The sequence below is a fragment of the Ambystoma mexicanum genome, chromosome 1p (genome assembly GCF_040938575.1).
Source record: "Ambystoma mexicanum isolate Mex_15411 chromosome 1p, UKY_AmexF1_1, whole genome shotgun sequence".
NCBI lineage: Eukaryota > Metazoa > Chordata > Amphibia > Caudata > Ambystomatidae > Ambystoma > Ambystoma mexicanum.
The window spans coordinates 1,502,278,021-1,502,305,136 of NC_090921.1; the positions used below are offsets into that span (position 1 = coordinate 1,502,278,021).

At 43.1% G+C, this 27,116-nt stretch overlaps 1 protein-coding gene and 1 long non-coding RNA gene across 2 annotated transcripts in view; one reads left to right on the forward strand and one right to left on the reverse strand.

Annotated features, from left to right (window-relative positions):
- Positions 1-27,116, forward strand: part of NECTIN4 (nectin cell adhesion molecule 4) — a 478,950-nt gene that overhangs the window by 124,783 nt on the left and 327,051 nt on the right. The window lies entirely within an intron of this gene.
- LOC138456689 (uncharacterized) lies at positions 4,460-5,805 on the reverse strand. Its single transcript, XR_011262123.1, has 2 exons — positions 5,211-5,805; positions 4,460-5,101 (listed from the first exon to the last, which is right to left on the reverse strand). It is a non-coding gene; the product is annotated as an uncharacterized lncRNA (long non-coding RNA).

Here is a 27,116-nt window from a genome sequence, read left to right on the forward strand (position 1 = left end):
GGTCCCATTTACTTGTCCGCTCCAGTGTTGGTAGTTGATTAAGGCAGAAATGTAGATATACCTATCGTAATGTTGGGCATGGAAAGATTGAAATATATTTGAAAATGTCTTGCCTTTTAGTGGTGAATTTTGTGTATTCACCATAGAGTGTATAGAAGCCCAATTTATCCATAGTTACCGCCCAATTATACCTAAAGAGCTTTCTTTTGCTTAGGGACCTGTTAGTAAGTTCTTCCGTAGAGGAACCAATGATTTGCAGAATATTCATCATCCGCTGTTTAAAGCTAGTAATAGTAAAGTCTGAATTCCATGAATCTCTGAATTGTACATTCATAGTAATCAGCCAACTTGCAAAAATGGCATGGGGCACTGCAGGGAGTGTCACAGATTTAGCTGCTACCGTCTTGGAGGCAGCTTGAGGTAAATAGAGCAGCACACCTAGTGAGAGTAGAAGCGAGATCCAAGAGTCTGTCAAGAGCGCTATTTCTCAGACCCTTGCAGAGACCTGGAACAGAGGAAGAGAGGAAATCACAAACTTGCTTAAGCCTATATCTCTGACCGTTGCTGAGAAGAGAAACAGATGAGGAGACAAAGCCACACGCCTGCTGTGGGTTATATCTCAATAACAAAAGGCAAAACGCTGCAGAGAACACAGTACTATAACACTTAGATATGTGCTAAATGGGTAAAGTACCTCTTCGTCTGGGTTATACTGAACCTAATCCCGGACTTATCATTCAGTGTATGATTTGTATGAAAAAACAACACATATGCCGTAACATTTTAGATATACAGTTATTGTATTTCTTATGCATATCAATTTACATAAAAGGCAAAAAATACATAAACAGTAAGAAGCTAAATGACCTTCCAAACTTATTTTTATTATAAAGAAGGGAAGAGGTAACACAAGAAATGATAGTTCACAAGTGGACAGAAACCCAGTGCTAAGGGAGAGAGAATGAATGTAAGTACAGAAAAAAGTATAGAAAAGAATGGACTTGTTTGGAGATAAAGTTGGAAAACGATTCTCAACAACATACAAATGATTGATCGTTTATAAAGGCAAATTAAGGTCTTGGCCCAGTACACCAGGGAGTTGTTATGTATATTCTGATTCAATATATATACATACATCCTTTGATCTTGATTCAGGGCCAGACCTCCTTTTGTACCAGTATAATATGAAATTAAAGTTTTCTTTCGATTGGTCAAGCATTCATTTCTGTAGCTTCTGTAGCTTCTGCTTGTACGTTTTTGTGAAGGAATCTATATTCCTAAAGTTGAGGGATTCTAAACAGTATAGAAACTTTTATCCCATCTGTTGGTCTGCTGATGGGCTAGAGCTTAGTTTTTTTTCAAAATCCAATTAAGGGATTACACAAAAAGCCCTCATTTGGTCTGCTTATGCGTGTAGGGGGATTAAAATGCAAAAACACAACAGTGTGCTTCCAGACCGTCCATAACGTCCAAACGGACTATTGCTCATATGTGCAGTCTAAGATCCAGAAGCAACCCCCATTACTGTTATCCTATACTACCACCTTCATCAGGGTGGAGTCAGAGTACCATATAAGGAAAAGAAAAAGAAAAAATGAATAGAGCTTGAGTCTAAATTGTTGCTTAAATGCATGCTTGAAACCATATTGAAGAACAAGCTTACTATTTGATTCTAGGGACAAGTTTTGCATAGTAAACTCAAAAAAAATTATTATTAGGACCCCAGCCAGGGTAGAAAATATGTCTTACCTAGAGGGGTTTGACAATCTCTGGAATACATGAGATTGGGGCTGTATGTCAATCCTCGCGGCACCGTAACGACCTTGCGGTGAGATGGTCGAGACACTCGGCAGAGATGAAGTTCTGGTACACATCTGATGCCTGTGTGGTAAATCAATGGTGTTTCTAGTCCTGTGTTGTGGTAGATAAAGTGTATTGTCTAGTTATTGCACCCTCTCATAATTTCCACACAGCTCTCTTCTACTTCTATTATCAAGGCATAGCCTAGTAGAAGTAAAATAAACAATGTAATGAACCTACCATGATTTTATGTTAAGAAGGGCCTTGAGGTAGCTGCAAATTGCTTTCCATGAAGTATTCTTTAAATTTCAGGAAAGAGGCGAGTTTGGAGTCTTCATGTGTGTACGTGTGGATACGCACCAAGTTCTAGCTGTATATCTCAGCAGAGATCCGATGCAAACAAGGAGAGTATATAGCACTCTTGCTGAGAGGTTCATCAGAGACATTGGGAGGAGATCCTATGCAGAGAGAGAAGAAAGGAGTGTCTGGGGAGGGTGCCCAATGGCTGGTGGGTTAAAGTGCAGAGCCTGCCTAAGACCCTATCCCAAGGGCAAATATACGTGCTGGAAGTAGGACTACCTGCAGCTAGAAGATGATATCTAAGCCTAGCTCACATGCTTGACCAAGGGCTAGAAGGTCTTGTTGGAAGGTGAGTTTAAGAGGCATGCCAGGCACTGTAATATACTATATATATATATATATATATATGTAATATACTTCCTACAGTTAGAAGGTGTTGATATTTAAGCCTAACCTGCATGTTGGTTCCCTAAAGGATAGCTCAGGGGCAACAAGCACATTTATTTATTTATTTTGCATTTTTAAAGCACTCACACAGCCCGCGGGCATCGAGGCGCTGTTACAGGATTTGTTTGTTAGTTGCGTAATTGTTTTTTTTTGTCTTAGTTGCGTATTTAGAACATGCTTAAATACCCAGAGGTTTCTAAGCGTGGACCCGGGGATCGAACCTGTGTTGCTTTGTGTCGTTTTCTGAGCTATCCTCTCGGGAAACAAGATGATATAAGCCTCGCGGGTTTAATTGCCGGTCCAGCGCTTATCCAGCATCAACACGATATAAGAACCCAATTTATTGGTAAAGTGAGTTGGTTGCTATAACTGTTAGTGTGTTTCAAGAAGTGTGCTGGGCACTTTATCCCTGATACTCCAAGTTGGAGCCAATAGCCTGTCCCGTTATTATACATTAGGTGTTCATTCGTGAACATTAGGAAAAAGCAACATTCCTGTAGATAAAACTTTAATTTACATTGAGTTAACCAATCCTGAGACCTTTAATATTGATAGCATTCCCTTCATTGTTTGCAGATGGATTCCCATAGACCCAAAAGAGGTTTACCTCTCCCTTCCTGTCAAACTGAATAAAAGTATTGAACTTGTGACAAATTGTGCCTAATAAATTACGAATAAATACATTAGAATTTCACTAAAGGCTAGTATTTGTTATTTTCATCCTTCGTCACAGGAGACCGCTTATTTACAAAATTGGGCTGTGGTAAATATATCATTTTAAAGTGCACCTTTATTTTGGATTAACAAATGATTGAGCTCTCTGGGCAGTATGAGAACTCCTGCACCTCAGTCTAGGGCAGGATTTCCCGGCTATAGACGTCTAACTCATCATGAGCACACCCAGGCTGTCACTGACTCTTGGGTCTTCTACTGAGGCTTGTCCTGTTAAACAGGTTTGCAGAGAAAAAAAACACAAAACTGAAATTCCACCATCAGCAGAACTTGGCACCTTGGCAGGCCCAGAATTGCTTCAGAAATGTCTGTTGGCTCCTGTGAAAGATAAGGGAATGTCAGAAAGGGGGTGGGGTGGGTAGAGGAGGACAGCCAGAGAGGAAACAATGGGGGGATGGATGCGTGGGTGATGCAGAGATACACATGAGGGAAGGGGAGAGTGGGGGCGGGAATACAAAAGAAAGTAGAATAGAGCGACAGTGAGAAAAGCAGGAGCGGGGGACAGGAGAGTGGGAATGAAGCCACGAAAGAGTAAGTCAGGGAAACCGGAGAAGAGCAGGAGAACGATTGGGTGATGAAACAGGAAAAAATACAGGATAATAGTATAGGGAAAGCAGAAAGGGGGGCAGTGGTGGGGATAGGAACGAACATATTTTAACAATCAAGGGGAAAGGCAGAAAGAAACAAAGAGAGTGAAAAGTGGAAATGAAAAAGAGAGTGAAAGAAGTGAGTAAGGCATGTAAATGTATAAAAGGAGAGTGGGAAGAGAAGGTGCAGTGTGGTTGAGAGACAAACGAGTGGTTGGGGTTAAGAGGGTGGAAAATTAGTTGGACGAAAAGAGGGAGAAACATTTCAAACATTACTTTTCAAATGAAGACATAACCCATGACCTCCAATCTGCTCAACTTCACCAAGCCCAAGGTATAAATCCAAAGTGAAAATACGGTATGTGGAAGTGAAGCCCTAGTCAGGAATGCGCACAACTGGATTTTCATGAAAGGAAGTAAAGTAAAATTGTGGTTGAGCTGCTGTCGTGTAGGTAGTGAGATGATCTGCCACTATCACCTTGAAGTATATCAAATTATTGTGAATTACTATCTACACAGGCTGCGCTTGGTAACCAACGTAAAGCCACTGATGTGCAAAATTTAAACAAGAATGATGGGGAATTAATCACAGAGATATTCTACTGGTTTATTAGTAACAAAGAGCAAAGTTGTTCATTCACAGGTAAAGTGTAACACATCAATTGTGTTGAATGAGTCTGAACTTGGATGAATTACACAGAGCAATTTATATGCAATCAATAAAACACCCACAATTTATATGCAATTGCGCAGCATATTTGTTGAGTACTTCAAAAACCAAAACTTGAATGAATCACATTGTTTGAGATAGGCTTATTCGCCAAAACACACACAATTTATATGCAATTGCGCAGCGTATTTCACATTAAAGAAAAGCCAAGAATTTGCCAAAACATGCCAACACGTGTTTCAACCAAAGAGGTCGTCCTCAGGGCATACAAATGTAGTTTACCATTTGCATTAATCTATAATTATTGAACCTTGGCTTGAAATCGAAACAACCAACGTCAGAGGTAGTGGGTCAAAAAACAAGAAAAAACAGGAGAGAAAGGAGAAATAAAAAGAAATAAAAACATACCGTTAGAGATAATATATGCAATTGATTGTTCTATTTCCTAAAATAGGGATAAATGAATCTATCCATACCTTAAATATGATTGAGGTTTCCTAATACTTGATTCAACTTTCAGTAGTTGAGAGATTTAGTGATTTCTACATGCTTGACTGGACAGGGTCTGTAAGTTATAAAGACTTGGTATAATATGACACATATTTTAGTTCAAAAGTCTGCATTGCTAGTAAGTTTAACATCTAATTTGTGAAAAGTATGGAAACTATAATTACCAGTCTTGCAATCAAGAGGTAGTTGTCGTTCGACTGATATGCCGCTGTTGCAGTATAATTGAAATGTAACGCACGTTTTTAGCGTGCCTTGCCTTTAAATTCGGCCGTAATCTGTAACATGGATATGACAACGTATTTAAACACTTGTTATAAGGAACGTGCTGCATAAGCTTTTCGTTTGGTATCGTTAGGGCGTAGAACTGGCTTACCGGCATACGCTCCAAAAGTTGATGTGCTCAATGGCCGGTTGTTTCTCAATACTGAAGGCATCGGCACAATCCGGGGGTTACTATAGTAACCTTCCCGGGTTAGGTCAGGTGATGTAGTCATCTGACCCTGTTGCTTGGATACTCCTTACAAGCCGGAAATGCATAAAACAGACATTTGAGGAAAGCTTCCTATGCGGAAGCTCATTCATTTACGGCAATATTTTTGCAGCGACTTAATTACATATAGATATTTTGATGTTAATACTGTGTACAGCTTTGACATCAACAAAAAGAAAACTGAAATAATCCGTACTAATTCTAATCCTATGTTAGGTGCGGATATTGGATAGTTGGTGCTAAATATCAACCTCAATTAAGAAATCAAAATAAATGTGGTGCGCTCGAATCAGCATGCAGACATGCAAATAACTGCCGGTTGGGCTGTTGGGACAAATATAAACAGTGACTTCTCACAGAGTGGGGTCACTAGGCTGAATATAAATGCCTCGGGCATAGTCGGTAAGCTGTATCGGTTTGCATGGGTTTGATTGTCTGTTTTTTAGCATTAAATTCGTACAAATTATAGAAACACATTCAATTCATGGTCTTGGTTCAAACCAAGTGACAGGCAACGTAATTTACAAATCATTCTTGCTTCCTGTTGTCGTAGGGTCAATTCTCTGTTACCACCTCTCGGATGTTGTTGGATGTGTTTGAGTCCAATGAATTTGATGTCTTTAATATTATCCAGTTGATGATGCTTCTGCCAATGGGAAGCTAAAGGAAGTCTAATATCCTGGCTACTAAGATTGTTGAGGTGTTCTCGAATCCTGAAACGGACTTCTCTGATCGTGCTGCCAATATACATTTTCTGACATACACATAAGATACCATAGATAACAAATTTTGTACGACAATTAATAAAGTCAAATATTTTGGTTTGAAGTCCATTATGGCAGCTAAAGATTTTTGTAGGTGCTAAAGCATGATGGCAAAAATTGCATGTCCCGCACTTGTAAAAGCCTGCTGGCTTTGTGCTTGTAGTAAGCCAATTTGCCTGTCCAATTGGGTCAGGTTTAAGGAAAGAGGGACTGAGGATCTTCCTCAAAGTCTTTGCCTTGGTAAAGATAATACTGGGTCGATCAGTAATATACGATATCAAATCAGAATCTAGGTGTAAAATATGCCAATGTTTTTTCAGTATATACTGTATAAATTTGTGGTCACTTGAATATTTTGTGATGAAGTTGACATGCTTAGGATATTGTTCGCTGGACACTTTTGTCTTATTTATCAGCAATTGTGGTCTCGGTATTTTCTTGACCGCATCAGTAGTTTTCCTGATTAGTTGAATTGGATACCCTCTTTCCCGAAATCTGTGTCCAATTGACTTACATTTATTGATTGCATATAAATTGCTCTGTGTAATTCATCCAAGTTCAGACTCATTCAACACAATTGATGTGTTACACTTTACCTGTGAATGAACAACTTTGCTCTTTGTTACTAATAAACCAGTAGAATATCTCTGTGATTAATTCCCCATCATTCTTGTTTAAATTTTGCACATCAGTGGCTTTACGTTGGTTACCAAGCGCAGCCTGTGTAGATAGTAATTCACAATAATAAAATAAATCCAAAGTGCCTTGCAAGTAGTGTTTGACCCACTTTTCTAAGGCTCGGCAGGGGAAACCATGTTTGGAGTCTGGAGTTTAAAGACACATATGGGTTTAGTGTATTCAGTTTTTGAGGTCACCATTCTGTATTGTGTAGTACAAATTTAGTCTCTGGGGATATGCAGCATTTTGGAGGCTGATGACCTCTCATAGGAGGAGCTCTGATAGGCAAGCTTTCTCACAGTCATTTGTTACACCCAACACATGTTTAAGGCATGATTCAGATCTTTATGATAGTGTTTCAGAACTTTGTCAATATCCATCAGAATTTTAAGTTGAGGGATCTGACGAAGTAGTTTGGATGCATATTGTCACTCAGTTCCACTCCCTTCAACATTATGAAGGGTGAGAATGTAAGGGTAACACAAGGTTTTTTACTTAAGAATTTAAGTAGTAAATTATAACATTTATCAATTAAAGAGCAAAGAGAAACCCTACCATTGATATAAAGATTATATATTTTCATGGTGTTTGACAAAAAGGCACTGTATTGTATTGTATTGTATTGTATTTGGTTATTTGTATAGCGCTCTTTCCCCATTTGTATGGCATCAATGCGCTTTGTGGTTGAATTTTCTCAGTGACCTTAGTCAATCTATTGGAACTTTTAAAAGTTTTAGATTAGGAGATGCATGTGCGCATTTTCACTGGACTAGGACTAGGACTTAGGTGGCTGGCTAGGCTCGACTAAGCAGCCCAAGAAGGTCAGGCATGTGGGTGGGGGCTGTTGGTGGTTTTCGATAAAGTGATACTGTTGAGAAGTAGATGTGTGGCCAGCTATACTGAATTTCTTTCAGTTGGTAGCAGCTGTATGCTAATGGCAGGGTGTTGAGGTTCGTCAGGTGTTACAGTGTGCACGACTATATGCGATGCTGGACCGGATGAGCATAGCCATAGCTGCATTCTACGGTGCATGGATGTTTGACCGTGCCTGCTGCCTGTTTCCACAGAGGTGGTGTGAGGTATACATACCGTAAGCTTTGAGGTTGTTCGGCTGGGGCAATCTTTGTCCAGTGCCGGCAGCGTGGTCTCATTTTTCATGGTCTCTCGGGTTCGAGGGTCTGGGTGGTCAGGGTGGGTGAGTTTATTGCGGTGTGCCACAGCAGAAGCTGCTGGCTTCCCTGGTGTATTTGGTAGGTAAAGAATGTTGTTGTGTATGGGGTGACAGTATGTCAGATGAGCCTCTGCAAAAACTGCTGGCCTCTGTGTTGTAATTGGTGTAAGGGTGTCCTGTCCTGATTGGCTGGCCCTGACTGGGTTCAGCAGTGTGGTTTCAAGGGGTGAGGGGGGATTCAGGGGGATATTGTGGGAAGAGACAGGATTTTTATGGCCTTTCTGAATTTCAGATGGTTTTCAGTGATGCGAAAGTGTAGGATTGTTGAGTTCCAGATGATTGGTGCTTGGTCGGAGATGGTCATCCTGGTTCTAGGGTTAGGTCGGTGAGGGTGGGTGAGTTTATATCACATTTGCAAAGAAAGTGTTCAGATAAACAATTATGGACATACTTATTTACTTAAAGGTTTTTGATAGATAAAAAATGGTTGAGTTTCGAAGCAGGCAGGTATGGTTTCGGCGTGGATTAATTGTCAAGCACTTAATTAAGGCTTATCTTACAATGTGCTACATATAACTGATTTTCCCTGGCACATTTGTCTTTAAAGTGTATTTACACCCAAAGGGCAAGAATTGCTCAATGGAAAATCCACTGAGCTTGAAGATGCCTGATCTGTAGTAAATACTACTTTCAAATTGATCCTTAGAATAATCCAAATTTATAATATTTTTTTGTGAAGTCAATCGAAGAAGATTGACAAAAATGATTCACTCGATTTTCATTGACATTTCAATTTTGTTTGCAGATTGTCTTTAATCATGATCAGTTACCAGAGGCCCATACCGATGCATTTCGAACTAAGTCCTTCCTCAGGGCGGCTCTTAGTACTAATATAGGGTACATTTCACGCGGGGGGAACTTCTCTACAGCCCCCAAGGGGGTACTGCCGTCAGTTTTCCGACTCGGTTGAATTATTGAGGGGTTCATGATGAGATGGTTAGTCTTCATGAAATAATTGAAAGAAGGTGTCCCATTTGACCATGTAAATAATGTAATTAATGACCCGGAGTATGTTTACAACACCTTCTACCGACTAAATTATAGATTATTTGATATTATGTGTGTATTTATGTTGACATGACTCCTGTATTATTGTAGATAACTTCAAGTTGTTTGTCCTGAGGAAGACATACCCTAAAATGTAGTTAAATTATCCAAATGTGTCTTCTTCTTTATTGTTGTATGCCTTTTTTGAGTTTCTTTTTTTCTTCGGGTTGTGAGGATATTTTTCTATCATGAATTGTGTGTTTATATATATTTGTGAACTTTGTATCGATGTGAATTCATTAATTTATTATGATCCAATAAATAAAAACTAAAATAAATAAGATTTATTTTATTGCATTGTAACTTTTGGAGAGTAGATCAATACTTGAGTGAGGCTAGTTAACGTCCTAGTCTTAGAATTCATCAAAAAAAAAGTTTTACAAGGATTAATTTCATATCAAACAATGTTTTGAGTCAGTCACTTGGCCCCAGTCCTGGACTTGCATTTCTTCATCAATTGATTCATGGGCGTTGTTTTATTGGGATAAATGAATGAAAGACAATGGTCTAAAGTCAAACTTGAGTAAAAACACACCTCTTCGCACAAACCAACCAACTAGAAAACATGTTTCTTGCACGCGCTTTTACGTCCCCCCTTAGAAGCTTTGGACATTTGGGGGAGGCTGTGAGAGAAGTTTATCTTAACATTATTTGATTGGAGTCCAGGGACTTCCTTAAGGGGTTAGAAAAAAAAAAGAGATTAGAATCATAGATCATAATTGCTGAATTGTTTTTGGTGAATTACGTTTTGCCCATAAACATTTCAAGTAAATTAACTCCATAATAATAAAAAGACATCCCAGCCTGTTGGGATTTAATATTGCAACCCTTGCCATGTGTATCAAGTGTACAGGTTATTGCTCCTTTGCTGATGATTTCCTTTTGCGTTCAGAGGAAAAATGTAGTGTTTTCGTTTCTGAAAAATTGCCTCATAATCACTACATTTCGTAAATTTGGATCTTTTAAAGGGTGTAGCAAAAGTGATGTGTGCAGGCTAGTTGATGGGTGTTTTTCTTATCTTTCCCTTGGGAGTTAAATCAGTGTTATAGGGTGTGGGTGGATTCTGTTGTGCAGCTGCATACTATGATTTGTTGGCCCATAGTAGTAGGGATGGGCAAGCTTTTTGGTGCTCAAAGCGGATGCCGGGCCAAGCCCAGCCATTTTAGGTTTCATAGAGATGGATTTAAAGTGAAATTGAGCGGAGTTGGTAAATGTATGATTCGACTTGTATGTGGCACGAATCGGATTGATCCAGTTAGAGGCAATAGGTCATATATTGATTTTAATCGGATTAGTCTGTTTTGAACCATTAGAAACTATTCATTCAAACCATTTGAATTCAGCTTGCCCTAGTGAGAGAAACTGCAAGCAAAACATACCTATTATGAACAATGTTCAGAAATTAAGTGTACAGAAAAATGTCCGTTTTCTACTCAATGTGCTCATTAGGAGTTTGGCAGTGCAGAAAAAATAGATCAGTAATTTTGTCGCTGCCACCTTATTTTAACAGGAATGGAGCTACTGGCACTTTCACTACACTGCTAAACTCCATGTTTGGTATTTAAGTGGGGGCGATACCTGTGGTGAAGTACTGGAGGTATATCCTTCACTTAAATGTCGAAAAGTGGAGGAATATACACAGGCATTATTACCACCACGCTATTTCCACCCAATTCCTCATGGTTTCCTGTGGACGCTGAAAATGTGAGCTAACACTGCTGTTGGCGCACACTTATTCTGGCCGTACAACTGCTAGATTAAGTGGCAGTACCAGTTTAACAGACAACTGCCAAAAATGGCACCAAACTCGTAATGAGCCTCATGTTCTGCTTTCTGTTTTCATTCTATTAAAATAAATGAAAGCAAAAATAAAAAATAATGTCTAAAAGAGAGAGTTTAACTACAAATATAAAATGTAGTTTTCAGACCAGATAATAATTTTGAGCAAGAATGGTTTTAGATGAAGCACACAAGGCCTGGATGGTCTCTCTCTTTGCTTTCTCTACAACAGAATGGCTTCAAGCAGTAAATAATGGCGCTATTGCAACATGTCCTCAGCCACCAGTAGCCCAGGATTCATTGTTAGCAGAGTTTTATTTGAGCTAAGTCGAACCATCAAATACTCATATTTACACCAACAACTCGAATTCTGGATCAAAATGATTCAAATCCTTTCAAGGAACGGCTCCAAATGGTTTGAATCATTTGAGAAAAGTCAACCCTCTATTGTTTAGAGAGGTTTGCATCTGATTTGAGACAATTCGCCCATCACTAGGCCAGACATATAAGGCGTGAAATACCACTGGGCTAATTGTGTTTCAGTCCCCAGCTCGAAGTTCTGGCTGGGCCATTGCTTTAAAGGACCTGCTCGCCTTCAGAGCTGCCATGAGCAGTACAAAATTCAGATGATCAACAGCGTCCAAGACAATTAAAGTAAGCAGCTCAAAAAATCTCCCTTTTAAAGATTAGCTTGTCTGTGATGCCTATTAGCCTGAGATGCAAAAAAGGGATTGCTTTTGTGTGTATAGTCAAATGTTCTTCCCATCGTGCATATATCTAGGTGACCTTATTACACAATTTCTTTTAGTGTGCGTCTTAAAGTACGGAAAATACAGTAGCGTAAAATTAGATATTCCAGAGTGGGGTAAAATCCCGGTTTTACTCCTCAAACAAAGTGGGCCACACTAGTCAAATACTGTAATCTCTCGGTGACTTAATTGCAAACATTATAGTCCTGAACAGTGGTTAGGTTAACACTAGAATAAAACTATTCCCTTACAAAGAGGCAGCTTTCATGATTTCAGTTTCAAAATCGTCTCTCCTTCTGCTCCTTTGTTAGTGGTCCCTGAGGCAGTTATCTACAATTGCATTATGGTTATACTAGTCCTCCTTGAGTCCCATATCATTTGATTGGGCGAGTCTTACTAGCCAGTCACTGCCCAAAAGATTCTAGCGTAGTGCACTGACTCCAGTAACAAACACATTTGTTTCCTTCTATTGCTACCAGTCACCAACTCATTCATCGCCCATGGAAGGATGGAGGGTGAGTTAGACTACGTAGGAGCAGGGGGAGCTAGGCAAGTTTCCTTTGTTTCAATGTTGACGTGTAGAGATCTGAAAATATAGGTCTCTCTGTGGTGTGTACGTTTTAGATATTTTGGGCCTCATTCCGAGATTGGAGGTAGTCATGGCGCTATTAGCGCCATGACTATCTCCAATAACGTTACCGAGTCCACCCTGGTTCAATAGGGATTTACCGGTCTATTCCGACCTTTGCGCGACCGGTAAGTCCCCACTGAAAATGGCAATCCCCATTCCCATTTGAGCCCCCATAGGGCTCAAATGGGAATGGGGAGGGCGCAAATAACGGCCCGGTGCATGCCTAGGCCGTTATTTGCGCCCTGGTCCCCTAACGGGAACCGTAAGATACGTTTGGTCTGAATAAACATACCGTACGGGTCCCGTTGGGGGACCTCGGAATAGGGCGCAAAGGGATTACCGGCACCGGTGTCCTTACCAATGTCCGGTATCCCTTTGCGCCAAGGTCGGAATGAGGTCCTTTGTGAGTTGTATGGTCCAGTGATTAATGTGCACCCTAGGGGCCTGATAACTGAAATGTTGCACTGTTGCAAGTGCACTGTTGCACGTTAGCAGTAGCGGGCAACATTTGCCTGGGGCAAAACCGTATTCTTTCAATACATTTTTTCCCCAGGGCAAAGTTTTCCCCAGTGCTAGTACTGTGCACAGTTGCATTTACACAGGTGCACAATGTTGGTAATCTGGCCTCAAATAGCTTATTTAAATTGTTTGTGTAGTTGTCTTTGGTGTCAGTCAGAGTGTTGTTCAAGGAAAATGGAGTGTTGTGTTGGGGTATCTGTGGTGGGCTAGTGTGGTGTTAACGGACATTTAATATAGACCCGTGCTTTTAGTGGGGTATATTCCATTTTGCAGAGGAAGGAGGAAGTGGACATTCCGCTCTTTCCCCCTGTAAGTGTGCAGAAGTAAGGCTCGGACACAATGGTGGCATTTTTTTGGATATTGACTTTTGTTAATAAAAAATAAATGTTGGAAAAATGCATTTCTATCCCTAAAACGAAGAGGGGTTTCCCTACCTCTAAGGAAACTAGTGAAATTGTCAGGAAGTCTGTCACTGTTGAGTCCCAAAACATACTTCTGTCCCTAACACTAATAATAAAAGATAGCTGGTGCAAGGATGATCTCTTCTTAAAGGAAAATGTGTTCTTTTTGTTTTCAAGCAACAGAAAGTTCCCAGTTTTGCTGGTAATAAAAAGTGATAAAAAATAATGTTCCAAAATATAAGATTTCACAGCTAGGGTTGTGCTCCTTTGCCCTAGACTTCTTCTTATGCCAAGTTGCTGGATAACTTGCGAGTAACTGTGTCTTAGCTTCACAGTTCTCACATCCTATCAGATTGGCATGCTCTGCTACCAAGCATATCAGTCGATGGGTTTTTGACCCTTTTATTCTTAATCTCTCGTGTGGGTGCTGACTTGCAATACTTCATACGGCTTGGTTCATTCTCCTGCAAAGCAAGTGCACTTTCTTGGGCTGTCTCCTTTCCTCTTACAGGGCCACAGACCCTCTCTGCTTTAAACTTTGGTTTCTCATGTGGGTACGGGTCCCAGACTTGCACTCTTGCATTGTATCTACTTTGTTCACTCTCCTGCCAAGTATAAAACTCTTTCTAGTTTTCTTCAGGGTCCTAAACCCTCTCTTTCATCAGGGTACCAGACCCTCTTACTCTTGGGTGTAGCTCCTAGTCTTGCACCCTTGCATTTTTTCTGCTTGGTTCACTATCCTGCCAATTATACAACTGTCTCTTATTCGCTTCTGTACATGGCTCCTGCTATTCCTCTTTGGAGAACAGCTCTTTCCCTCTTGATTTTCTCCTGCAGTTCGGTTTGAGCTTGAGCTTGAACATCCTTTGAATTCCTGCGCCGGACTAATTCACTGCTTAGGGCTAACCACTGGCCTTTGGAAACTCAACCACTCGTTCTGCTTCTTGCGGGTGATCTTGGTACTCACTGCCATTTTCTTCATCACAGTACCAGCCTTAAGGCTACATAGAGGATAGTTTGTATTATATAGGTTTTCAACGTTGTCATGTAGAATACATGGACAGAGTTGATAACAAAATACATCAGCTCTATCTACGGAGGGGGAAGGAGGATTTAAAGGTGGAAAAGGGGTTGGAGGTAGTAAAGCGGGTTGATATAGCATTGCCTCACGATGGTCGTCCCAAATCCCACAGGGGGATTCCTTCCCTATGTGATCCTCCCCCGGTGCAACACACCACAACATTGGACAAAGAATTGTCCTGGGTCAATGACAAATTCAGCATCTCTTCCCTGCAGATAACTCTCCGGTCGCTGGGTCTGGCTTTGAGTCTACTATCAATCCCAGTATAGGTGGGGTAAACTGTACTTTAGCGATTGAGGTTCGTATCACATCATGGAAGATTGCTAGGGTAAATAAGCACTTAAATGATGTGGATTGGTTATATTATATCCATACATTTCGGGTAATTAGCCTACAGGCAATAAAACCACTGAATATGCCATATTCGCCATTATGGCCACTTAAGGCAAGGGAGGCTGACAGGGCAGAGTCGTCTACTCATTTTGTACTAATCTACCCCCAATACCTAGACCTGTGGAAAAGATGTTTAAAAACACTGTTGAGGGAGAGGCATGTTAGAACTACGGTGGAGGCAATGAGACTCTGTAGTCTTTCCACTGATAGTCTGGCAGTTCACTCCTCAGCTAATTACTTGATGCCGGCCTGGCAAAGTCAGCCAAGTTGCATTGCTGGAAATGAGTTAACTTGCAACTTGTATCTACAAATATTAAGATTTATAGAGTATGCTGCTTGGCCAGGTCTCAAGCTGCCGATGGGGTTACTTACTTATTCCATTTCAGGTGCATGAAAAGCAGGTGGCTTCTTTTGCCTCCATTTGTATAATAAAATTAAGAACTGCATGTTATTGACCACACATATTGATGATTTATGAATGCTTCTCGATTAATTTAATGAAATGATAAGAAACGTATTGCATTGCACTTTATGGGATTTTAACATTATAATATTGTATTTATTCTGATGATATACGTGATTTTTGTATTGATGTGCTGCTTTAATGATATTGTATAAAAATAGAACAGAACTGATGAAGACATATGCCATGATGAAAATCATCTTAGACGCATGCCAATAAGCAGGCAAAAATACCACTTCAATGATCGCACTAAAAAAGGAGAGAGGTTTGTTCCTAGAGATTTTCTCATCCACACTATGGAAGAAATCAAATTGAAATAGACTATTAGAAACATTTACCATTCAGAGCAAGAAGATTTAACATTATATTGATCTATATCATAAAATGGTGAAAGCATCCCTTACAGGGTTTTCTCTGTATGTTTTTTAACATGCCTCCTTTTGTCAATTGACTGCAAAATGAGGTGAATAGATCTTAAATACAAAAAACAATCACTTGCAGACGAGCTAAATGCACAATAGCATTGTGTAACATGAGACCTGTTCCTCAGATTCCGATTATATATGCTAGATAAAAAGTCCATTTTATAAAGATATGGAATGACTTCAGGGTCTTACAAATGCAATGCAGATTGCGTTATGCTCAAGCGGAAACTTTGAAACATCTAACTCTGTTTTGCCCTGAGTTGAGATCTCAGAGCACTGTATATTTCTACAATCGACTGTTTAAAACTTTTGGAGTTGACACTGAAGCATGGTTGGAGGCCCTTCATGGTGGGGAAAAAGTTGGGTTGACTTGTGCGCTGGTAACATTTTTGGAGACGCTTTTTGTAAGGACTTGGAATGATTTTATTATTCAAAATGTGCTTGATAATTCTGTGATTGGTAAAAGCTTGTAATGAACTAAATTGCGAAATAAAAAAAATAAAAAACTGAAATTGTGTGACACGAACTCCCAAGAAACTTGCCCTCTTAGTCACAAAGAGACCAATTCATGTTATTGGAGGGTTAGACTGTGAACTAAACAGCCAGTTTCCTATTTAAATATGTAGTTGTTTGAGATACTGGGTATTTACATATCCATTGGGTCCAATTAACCAAGTGGGTTAAATGGTTGCTGAAAATGCTTGTTTTGTATCTTCGCCACCTGTGTATATGTACAACCCTTTAAAAACATGCATGCGTTGCATGAGTGCTTTTATTTGGGGCACTGCAAGGCAGGCTGTTTACTGGAGAGACCACTTCTGGACGTACCAACTTCCCTACTGCTAGGCTGCTTTTGGGTGGACTGTGTGCTGGAGAAGCCCAGTAAATGACGCTGTGAGGACATTGCTTTGTGAATCAGTTGAACTTGACTAATCTATGGCCATACCCTCTAAGACATACTTTACAAAGATATGCCTAGAATACTTTGGGTGCACTCTTCTTCAACTGTACAGAGCCCTCCGCTCTTTCCTTCAAAAACAAAAACAAACACTGGCTGCATGAACTTGATGCCTCGGCCTCATCCTACTTAACCTCTCGGGCCTCTCGTGTGAAGTTGTAACTTGCACTGGTACCCCCTTATCCTGTCCTCATTAACTGTATCTAGTTACACTTATTTCTGGCATCTGCTGTAGTACACCTTATCACATGGCTCTTCTCTTTCAACCATTTTGGTTCTACCTTTATCTTGTGCTCGAACCTGATGTTCTGTTTTGTATCACTATGATGTACCTGTAAGTTGTTTTTTACTTGCCTGTAACCTTCTGTAACCAATCTCGTCAAATCAAGCGCCCAGAAGCCCCAGGGCAAGGTGCGCTTTACAAATAAACTAAATACAAATACAAATACAAAAGAATATGTGCTTCCAAGTCCAAAATGCATTGCACACTTCGTATTTGAAACTTGAAAACAATCTTGTAAATTTGACCCAAGATATTCATTTATTGTAGTGCTTAGAATGAGGCTTAAGATGGGATGTCCCACAACTCCTTGTATTTGATTTAATAACATTTTGTTGACTAGAGTACGCTTATACCTCAAAATAAGGCATATCATCCCTTGAAGGATGACGTACCAATTTAGAAACATAATGGATAAAAGAAAGCAGCAATTAAAATAACAACTGGAATAAGTAAAAATAAGAATAGGTCCAATACCAGGCCCATGAAGACAATGGGTGCATGAAGGGCTTCAGCATGAAGCCCATAGTGCCAGTATTGGCCATGGGCCTCAGTACAAGAAACAGTCCCTAGTGGGAAATGACTTCGAGAGAAGAGGGTGCCAGGGCGTCTGCTGCCACTAGGCCTTCTTCCTACAATGGACACTGCGCAGTCATTGCAGCATCAGGCCTCATTGGCAGAGGCGCCATCTTGTCCCAATGTTTTGGTGTGCCTCATTGCTCAAATGATGACAGAAAAGGTGGGAGACCCAAATGGGGTCTCAGGGAAGAGGAAGCGTGAGAGGAACAGCGGAGCATCTGCATAAGCCCACACACTCATTAGGTGCCATGGAGGCAAGTATCCCGTACAACAGTCTCTAATCATCAATCAGCCTCTTGCACACAATTCCAAACAAGTGCAGGAATGCCGTGTTACCTGTCCTCAGTGGCGGCTCCAGAGCAGAGACTGCTCTTCTGGTTGTGGACTCTGAAATGCCTTCAAAGCTCTGCAAGTTCCTCCCGGCCAGTTTTGCCCCTGTGCTGCCTTTTGGTGAAGTCAGTCTACTGCTGGTGAGCACACTCAGAAAAAACAGTGACCCACCAGCTCAGTGAGCCGAGGAAATCTAACATGGTTCTCTGTCCCTTTTGTGATTTCCCCCTCGACCATGCTGAGCCGCCCTCCACAACGCTCACACACAAGTCACTGACACCGCTGCTACCATGATATTCACCAATGTACAAAGAAAAACACCAGGCGTCCTGAATTACCTGTGAAGTACAGGACAGTCAGAAACCTATCATACACAAACAACAACGTCATAGGTCAAAATAAAGTATGCATGTAAATAAATCTACAATAATGGGCAACATAGGTATAAAACCTGTATATTTATTCAAAAAAACCTTATTTCATAGAACAATAGAAAGCATGTATTGTTCAACATTGACATACATTAATTTAAAGTGCATTAAAGTGCAATGAATCGACGTACATACTAAAGTAAAAAATTCGATATGCCCAGAACGGGGGCGCAATCCACCGCTGTCGCTCATCCGCTCAGTCATAAAGGACCAGATAGGCCAACTAGCGCGCTACTAGTTACAAATACTATGCACCCTACACTGACATCCTCGAATCCCTTAACGTGAGCCTCAACCATCGATGTTTCATAAATGCTTATCAATAACGACCATATAGTGTTCACAATGATCATTCATGAACTTAAAGCATCATATCTCCATAGGAATGTTGCTGGACCAATGTGCTTGAGCAAGAACAAGTGCACATGGCTCCAAAGGTACACGCACTAGTTTAGGCAATGGAATATTCATTTCGTATCTAATTTCTGATTTTAGTATGTTCTGCGATTCATTGCACTTTAATGCACTTTTAGCACTTTAAATTAATGTATGTAAATGTTTAACAAAACATGTTTTCTATTGTTCGATGAAATCATAATTTTTGGTATATAAATACCTATTTTTTCATGTGGCACTGCGCATTCCTTGAATAGGGACTCTTTTGCCCATATATGTAGATTTATATACATGCATACTTTACTTTGATTTATGATGTTGTTGTGTGTGTGTGTGTGGTAACATGATATTCACTGGCACAACAGAGCCTCGCCTTCAGCAGACTCCCCTTCTCTGCCCTGCTCAGAGGTCAACACATCAGGGATGCCATCAATGGAAATGTTGCGTTCCCAGATCGTCATAACCCTCTAGTTGGGGATTTCACTTTTTGTTTCGGATTGATGGCTACAGTATGCAGCACTGCCCATTAACATGCATTTTATATATAACTTACATACTTCACTGGTTGTGAAAGCACAGTCCTTCGATAGATGGATAATGTATTTCTGGGCCTTTAGACACTGGCCCCTGTCATGGCACATCTGCACTTCCCTCAGTGTGTCCTTGTGCCTGCTTCAGTATGAAGATTATTCCAAATCTAGGGCTATGGGGCAGTTAGCATTGCCTGGGTGGAGAGTGATTGATAATTTCTTAAACAAATTACGATAATTAGGGATTCCAAGATGGCCGCCGGCATTGGAAGTCACATTTCAATAGCGCTCCCGTTGGGCCACAAACAATAAAGCACATTAAAAGCGAATATCCGAGCGATTCGACACCGGAAAATCAGCCGATGCCCCCAGGACGCAGCTGACATAGGAGCAAGGGGAGATCGCCCCGCTTGACTCTGCAGGGGAGACACCGCAGCGGAGAGATGCGGGTGCCCCTCCCCATCGAGAACCGGGAGAATCCAGCAGGCAGAAAGACGAGGAGAGGCCGTGGGAGGACAGAGCCGGAGAAGCGAACCGAGTGCCCGGGAGCAAGAGGCTACCAGACCGCCTCCCACGGGGGAGACACGGACGTCCCTTGGTCTGGGGGCACCTCGTGCTGGCCTCAAAGCACAGCTGGGGGCAACTGGGGAGGCCGCGCACCACTGAGGCCGGGGGCGTCGGCGCCCTTCCCCCCCTAGAAGAGAGGCCGAATGTGCGGCACCAGGAGGAGCGGAGGCGGGCTGGGGGCGGATCGGGCCCCCGGGGCGTGGACTCCCACACAGAGGATAGCCGCATAGGCGGGGCGGCTGGTGGGCACCGTCCGACAGTGCTTCTGCCCCGCTCATTGGGACTCGGAGAGTGAAGGAGCGAAGCGGGAAGAAGAGACGGCGATCCCCATTGCAACACGAGAATGCTCCACCCGCGGCAGTGAAACAACTCAAGGTGAGTGCACCTGCCCAAGCATCCCCTCTGCCCACCCCACAGAGGCCGGAGGGGCACTCACAAATACAGGCGCCACTCCGGGGGCCTTGGTGCACCCCCACCTCTCATCTCCAGCAGCACGGCCAAGGAGGGAGCAGGAGAGAAGCTACACTCTCCCCCACAGCAACGCTGATCCACAAATCCTGCTTCCCAGAACCTCTATCCATTCGCACTCAGTGGGAGGTGGACCACACACGCACACTCCAGGGAGACACCACAGCTGCCCCCACAGAGATCCTCCAGAGACATTGCAGGACCGCCATAACTAGGGGAAAATGTCAAGGGCGAAGGGGAAAGGGACGCAGGCCAGTCAGCCTCACAACCGGCCAGAGAGGACTCTAATCTACTACACATGTCTTCATCAGATGCCTCTGCAAATTCCAAGGACAGGCCTGTAGAAGAATCCATTGCGGACAGCACTCCTCCCAACCAGAGCAACCTACCCCCGACAAAGGATGACATGCATGCCTGGTTTGTGGAGCTGCAGGACAAGTTCATGGCTACTGTGCAGGACCAATTCACTTCAATGGAGAACGAAATTAAACAAGTAGTCCAGGATTTGAAAATAGAGGTGGCCAAGCTGGAAGAAAGGACAGATACCATAGAGAGAATTGTGCAAAACATAGAAGAGGAAGGAAGTCAGAACAGTGAAACGCAGGAGCACTTGGTATGACTAACCCATAACTTAGAAATCCAGTGTGAAGACTTGGAAAACCGCTCCCGCAGATCAAATATCCGCATCAAGAATATGCCAGAGTCAGTATTAGACAAGGTCCTCAAGTGCGCGGTTCAAGAAGTATTTAGAGACATCATTGAGGCGCAAGAAACAGAAACATTGGGCTTGACCGAGTACACAGGGTGGGCCAGAAAAGAACAGCCGCCCCTGGGGAAAGACCAAGGGAGGTCCTAGTGGCCCTCTCATCATACCCACAAAAGGAACAAATCTTAAAGAGGGCGAGGCAAGTAGACCACATAAGGATGAATGGGGTGGAAATACAGTTATAACAGGATCTGGCATCGGCAACACTGTTAAAAAGGAGAGAGATGGCCCCATTGGTAAGGTAGTTGGTGGCGAAAAAGATAAGGTACAAATGGACGTTCCCATTTGGTCTGCTATTTGAGTGGAAAGGCAAACAGAGAAGGGTGACCACCTGTGAGGAAGGACTACATATAATGGATCTGCAAGTAGAGGAGGCACCCTCGAGGGGCGTCAAAACTAAGGGGGAACCGCATAAGAGGCCGAGAGGTTGGGAAGAAGTGCAGCAAAAGAAGAAACAAAATGGAAAAGGAAACAATGGGCAACCTGCAGTGGAGTAGGGGAGAAACCCAGACACAATCGATAATTCAGTATCAGAATATAGAAGGCTGGAGAGGGAAGTATTGAGGGAAGCTCGGAGCCAGATATATAGCGGCCCGGTAGGAAACAGGGATCTAGGTCTGAGGATGATTCGGGGTTTAGGACTCCCCGCAAAGTTCACCCCGAGTCAGATGAGGGCAGGTAGCGATAGGCGCAACGCCCTAGCAACCTTAGGTGCCTGGGCCCTCCTCGGTACTAAAGTTGAGTTAGGGTTAACAGTTGGTGGGGAGTTGGGGAGGAGGGGGGGGAGTTTGTGGGGAGGGACCCCGGAAGAGGACCGGGATCACAACACTCGGGATTGCTGGCAGCTCTTATAGACATCACCTGATGGGGAAGCTCAGAATCTTTTCCTTTAATGTGAGGGGTCTAAATTCTCCAGTGAAGAGGAAAAAAGTGGAGGCTCTGCTTAGGAGGGAGAAGGCGGACATTCTGCTCCTCCAGGAAAAGCCCTGGATAAAAGAAAGGTATGCCTTAGAGGATACACGGTCTGGGCGCAAGCGAATGCTGGGGAAAAAAGGGCAGGAGTGATGATAGCGGTAAAAGGAGGATTGGATGCAACCCTCATAGACACGAAGGTGGATAGGGAGGGGAGGTTTGCTTTGGCAAACGTCTTGATAGGGGGTCTCTGGCTTACCCTAGCAGCAATATACACACCCAATTCTGGGCAGGACTGTTTTCTCAGGGACATGGTGGGAAAGTTAGAGGGGTTTGCGAAAGGAGAGGTAGTGATGGGAGGAGATCTGAATATGGCCTGGCAACCATGGCTGGACAGGAGTGCAGTAGGAACCCAAGGTCAGGGGGCTCCATCCAAACATCTTAAGCAAAAGATGGAGCAATTGGTGCTGTGCGATGCCTGGAGAGAAGTGAAGGGCAAAGCAAGTGGCTTTACGTATTACTCGCACGTGCACAACATGATGTCAAGAATAGATTACTTCTGGGTGTCGGTGGGTTTATTAGGTAAAATCCAAGGCATAGAAACGGGCCCTATAGCTTTATCAGAACATGCCCCGCTATAGTTGGACATTCAGATTCCAGGAAGGGGGGGGGGCTCTGGAAGTGGAGACTGCCATTAGATCTTCTTTTGGACCAGGTGATGGGAGATGCAATAAGGGACAAAATCAATGAATTTTTCGAACAAAACGATACAGAGGAGGTTTCTCTGGGGACAGTATGGGACGCTTTCAAGGCAGTGATCCGGGGACATATGGTAGCGCTGAAGGCCGCCAAGGACAAGCAGAGGCATGACGGGGAAAGAGCACTGGAAAAGAAAATAACAGACATTCAAGGGGAGTTGGTAGCTCACCCCACTAGAAGCCTCAAGAAGGCGCTGAAACATGTGCAAGGACAACTTGATATGCTGTGCAACAAAAAGGCAGAGAAATCCCTTATTTTTCTCAAGCAGAGATACTATGTTAAGGCCAACAAGGCGGACAAAAATCAATGACTATTTTGAACATCAAAAGTGAGAGACCCAAACACACACCAAAGACAGAGTGGAGGCCTTTAAGGCTTTCTATCAAGAGCTAGATGCGACGGAGCACCGGGATGACGAAAACCAAGACAGGTTCTTACAATCTCTCCCCATTCCAAAAATATCTGAGGAAGACAAAGTGCCGTTGGAATCACGGATCACAGAAGAAGAAGTACAGAGGGCAATTACAGGTCTCCCAAATGCTAAAGCACCAGGCTCAGATGGCTTCACGGCTCCCTTGTACAAAATAAATGCGGGCACCCTTGTTCCAGTGCTGACTGGATTATTGAACTCTTTCAAGGACAGCGGAAACGTAACTCCTTCCATGAATGAGGCAAAGGTCCTAGTATTTCATAAAGCAGGTAAAGATCCCACCCTCCCCTGCTCATATCGCCTAATCGCCCTGATAAATTTGGACGCTAGATCTATACCAGGGTTCGGGCCCCCAGGCTGTCACCTCTTCCCCCCTCCCTAATAAATACAGATCAATCTAGATTCATCCCCGGCAAGCAAACACATAATAATTAAAGAAGAATAATTCACCTGATAGAAAAAATAGGTATTGCCCACACATCAGCAATTTTGCTCTCACTAGATGCCGAAAAGGCCTTTGACCGGGTCGAGTGGTCCATTCTATTCAAAACACTGAAACACATGGGATTTGGAGACCAATTCATAAACATGGTCAAAGCCAACTACAATTCCCCATCCATAAGAATAGCCATAAATGTGGAGGACACGGATAGGGTGGAGATATCAGGGGGAACCAAACAGGGATGCCCCCTTTCCCCCTTCCTATATGCCATCTTCTTGGAACCACTCTTAATTAAAATCAGGGAGTCTGCAGGGATAAGGGGGAACGAGATGGCAGGCAGACAATATAAAATCATTGTCTACACAGATGATATGTTACTAGCCCTGGAAGACCCTGGGAAATCCCTAACACAGACCTTATAAGAACTGGAGGCATTTGGGGAGATCTCAGGCTTAAAAATAAACAGAGATCTTGTTCTTGGTTGGGGATAAGGGGACACTGGAAAAAGAGGTGGGCTCGCTAGGGCTTACAATAGCTGGGGAAGCTATCAAGTATCTAGGGGTAACACTCACACACAAGGTGGACAGGTTATATAATGGTAATTACCCCCAGCTTCTGGCTTGAGTGAAGAAGGACTTAGATTGATGGTGCCCGTTACGGGTCTCTTGGTGGGGCAGAATTCAGTCAGTGAAATGAGCATACTCCCCCGGGTGCTGTACTATTTCCATGCCCTCCCAATAACAGTCCCAAATTCCTTCCTTAAAGCTCTGTCAAAGGCCATTTTGACCTATGTGTGGAACAGGAAACCCCCAAGGGTCGCCAGAGTCATCCTCACAGCACCAACCAGTGCACGGGGACTGTCACTCCCACACTTCAGGAAATACTATCAAGCAGCGCAATTTTGGGTCCTGAAGGAATGGCTGGGGGATGACCAACAAACAATAAGGGTGACCCAAGACCGGGCGGTCGCCAGAACTCCCTTGGAAGACCTACTGTGGAAGTACAAACAACACAGACACCCGAATCTACGCATCAGTGAGGTCATAAAAACCACACTAGATGCCTGGGACGAACAAACCAGGAGGGGTATCATGACCATGCCACTAGCCCCTTTAATGCCTATTTGCCAGAACCATCAGTTCCCACCGGGACAAGACTCTGGGGCCTTTGAAAAATGGGAAGCCGCAGGGTGCAAGAAAATCGGGGAAATGTTCCAAGACAATGAAACAAGGACATTCACCAAATGCAAAAAAATGTGGAATGTAACTGAGGCTGACAGGTATAAATATGAGCAAATTAGAGATTGGCTTGTCACTCCAGAGATCTCACGGGGTGCCACAAGGGACTTGACTCCATTCGAAAAATACCTAATAACCAACCCAGGAGATAAGAAACTAGTGTCAACAATCTATCACTTTATCAATACACAAGAAGAAGAGATCAAATGGGCATACATGAAGAGGTGGGAAGGTACGCTTGGGGAAGAGATACCAAAACGGCAATGGATGGAAATGTGGGCGGGCATCCCAAAACTCACCCGGGCAGTGCAAACCAGAGAAATGTGGCTTAAAATAATTACTCAATGGCACTACACACCTGAGAGACTCAACAATATTTATCCAAAAACGTTTGATCGCTGCTGGAGGGGTTTCCCAGAATCTGGCACGTGGAGGCACATCTGGTGGGACTGTGAGGGGGTCAACGGTTTCTGGATGGAAGTCCGAACGGAAATGAAAAAGAAGTTTCCTGAAGCAGGCCAAATGGGGGAGAGGGTCTGGCTGTGCGGACTCAAGGACTAACAGGCCAAGAGACTTCACAAAGCACAGTGGAGGAGTTTCATGGGTCTGGTCATTGCGGCATGGGCAATGATTGCCCAACAATGGAAAAAACAAGGCCCACTGTTGGTTTTCACATGGCTGCAGAAGGTGTGGTCGCAAATGACCATGGAAAAGATCACGCACCACCTTCAGGACCAGAAGGATTCCTTCACGAAGGAATGGGGGGTATTCTGGAATACTTGAAGTCGGACTATATGGAGCAATGATGCCCGCATAATATCAAAATATATGGTGCATAATCTGCCCCGAGAAAAAAAAAAACAAAAACTGAAAGGGGCCCATATCTTCCGTGGGGGAGGGGGAGTGGGGTTATGAGGGTTTTGTGTGATGTTTGTTTTTACATGCAGAAAATAATAAAAATATGTTTTTTAAAAGAAATTTCGATAATTAGTGTGTATATACCCAGCCACCGCCTCAAGAGTCTCACGGGTTTGTGTCGTATACACGCCTTGTCAATCACTCTTTTCGTATCCATAAAATAGCAATGTTCTTGGATCCCAGAATGCCTACATGCTCAACCAAGCAGGTGGTTTGCACAACTGACTTGTTTATGTCATCCGGTTCCAAGTCCTGCACATGCTGCATATTTGCACGGTTGCAATTTTTCCTATTTTATTTAAGGTAGTATTTTATTGTTTTTTACAGATTCAACCAACCAACCAGTCCGACCAAACACTGGTTCATCAATAAGTATTAGCAACACAGATTTTCGCCCCCTCCCGTAACAGCAGTAAAAAACTGACAGCATTGAGCATCATGAACGATGCCAAAAACCTGCATGTTGTTCAAGGCTTATCTACTAGGTTGTCAGGAATCACCGTTCCAGATCCTGGAAACTCTGGCACAAGTGGAGATTACATTGATTCTCCTATCCTTCCACCTCCTGCCAAGATGTCTGCCGGCATGAGCCATCTATAATTCATGCAGCAACTGCCTCCTTCTCCTACAGGAGGAGCCACAGCATAAAACGCAGCACGAACATGGATCGCTGCGTTGCTACTACTTTGGAACAGAGAAACCTCTGTTCCTCCCGCATTCACTGACTTGGATTATCCATTCATCCTGAACCCGGTAAATGCTTTCCCACTTTCTGATTCTGCTCTTGCCGGTTTCCTTAACGGTTTCTATCACTTGCTCCTCTCATGCTCTTCCGCGCTCCCCATCCCTTCCTATTTTCGAGAACTTCAACTCTGCTTCCCCTGTCCTTTTGTTTGTGAACTGCTTGCCTGTTCGACAGTGCAATACTATGCGCCCCATCTCATTTCTGCCCACCACCTTAGAGCCTTCGGCTCGCGCTCCTCGCCATTAGCCCAAAGCGTAATTCCACACCCACGTTATGGTCCACCTCCGTGCACCGTAGCGGGTCTCTGCCATGGTTGTTTGTTCATTGCTCGTGCTCCTCGGCCTTACCCTGAGTGTAATCCCATGCCCACATTATGGTCCGCTTCAGGTGAACCGTGGCAGGTTTCAACCATGGTTGCTTGTTAGTTTCTTGCGCTCCTCGCATTCCAAGCTTGAGGCTAAATTCCATGCCCATGCTCCAGTACGCCTCTGGAGCACTGCAATAAGTCTTTTGCTATGGTTGCCCCTCTACCTTCAGCCCTCCTCGCCTTCCATGAAGTCACGCCCCACAGCGGACATTTACAGTAGTCTATACCACCTCTGACAAATCCTACGGAGGCCGACATCCACATTGAAGACAGAAGTATTCATTTGCGACCCTTCAGCCTATG